Consider the following 1,360-nt stretch of genomic DNA (forward strand, 5'->3'; position numbering starts at 1 on the left):
CAGCTGGTGTAAATAAAAGCTTGGTTAGTCTGAGGAAGGTGATACCAGTTATGATAATTGGTAGCTGAGGAGAGGATTTCTATTTGGAAATAGAAAAGTGGATTACTAGGTAGCATGCTTCTTACCTTGAAGAAGGTACCATTATAGTGAACAGCCATTCTTTACAGCCTTTCTGTTAGAAAAAGTTTAGTCTGAAATTTTGATAGTATCTTGGATGTTTCTCAAGGTTTCAACCTCAGTGGGAGTACTAGGAACATGTGGGGGTTTTTTTCATAATGACCATGTACTAATTCCACTTTATACCATTTTAATCTTTTGCCTTGCAAGTGTTGATAGCTTGGTTCAGAATTTAAGACTATGAAATCTACGTAGTTAGAGCAGGTGTTTCTTTTGGCTGTTGCTTTCTTGGAGTTACGATGCAGCAGATTTTTTACCATACTGTAATACCATGTACATGACAGGAATCTCTGGAAGAGAGAAGTGATAATATGGCAGACACCTGCAGTGAGCTGAAAACGAGAAAGCGACTCAGCAAATTAAAGCCAAGGGAAGTCTTTTATTTTCTACCTCTACTTTTATAGCTACAGATAATGATACAACTATGCAGCCAATCAGGATGTTCACGTACTACAGCACTTTCCCATCCATCATTTCACATACTTTATGGTCTGGTGTTCCAAGACTGAGACATCCTGCCACACACCACGCATGCCATTCAACCAGTGATCTGGTCAAGATAACCCAGTCACACAGTGCTTTGTATAGTTTTGAACTCCTACTTTTAGGCTGGTCCAAGGTCCTGTTGTACTTAATACAATATTGTTTATTCTTTTAAAGATTGCCTTTGTATAAATCCCAGCTACTATTTATTCTCTTAATAATGTTCTCATTGGAATCCCAGCTTTTGCGGCACTTTGGCTTGCAGCCTGTTGATGTTTCTCTGTAGACACCAAGGTCAGTGAAGGAGGAAGGGAAGAAGGTGCTCCAGGTGACAGAGCAGATTCCCCAGCAGCCCATGGTGAAGACCATGGTGAGGCAGGCTGTCTCCTGCAGCCTATGGAGGTTAATGGTGGAGCAGATATTCACCTGCAGCCCATGGAGAACCCCACACCAGAAGAGGTGGATGCATCTAAAGAGGCTGTGTCCTTGTGGGAAGCCAGCACTGGCAGGACCTGTGAACTTGTGGAGAGAGGAGCTCATGCTGGAGCAGGTTTGCTGGCAGGACTTGTGATTCTATAGGGGACCTATGCTGGAGCAGTCTGTTCCTGAAGGACTGCATCCTGTGGAAAGGACCCACACTGGGGCAGTTTGTGAAGAACTGCAGCTGTGGGAAGGACTCACATCAGAGAAGTTCATGGAA

Source organism: Mesitornis unicolor, unplaced genomic scaffold (genome assembly GCF_000695765.1).
Source record: "Mesitornis unicolor isolate BGI_N332 unplaced genomic scaffold, ASM69576v1 scaffold14939, whole genome shotgun sequence".
Lineage (NCBI taxonomy): Eukaryota > Metazoa > Chordata > Aves > Mesitornithiformes > Mesitornithidae > Mesitornis > Mesitornis unicolor.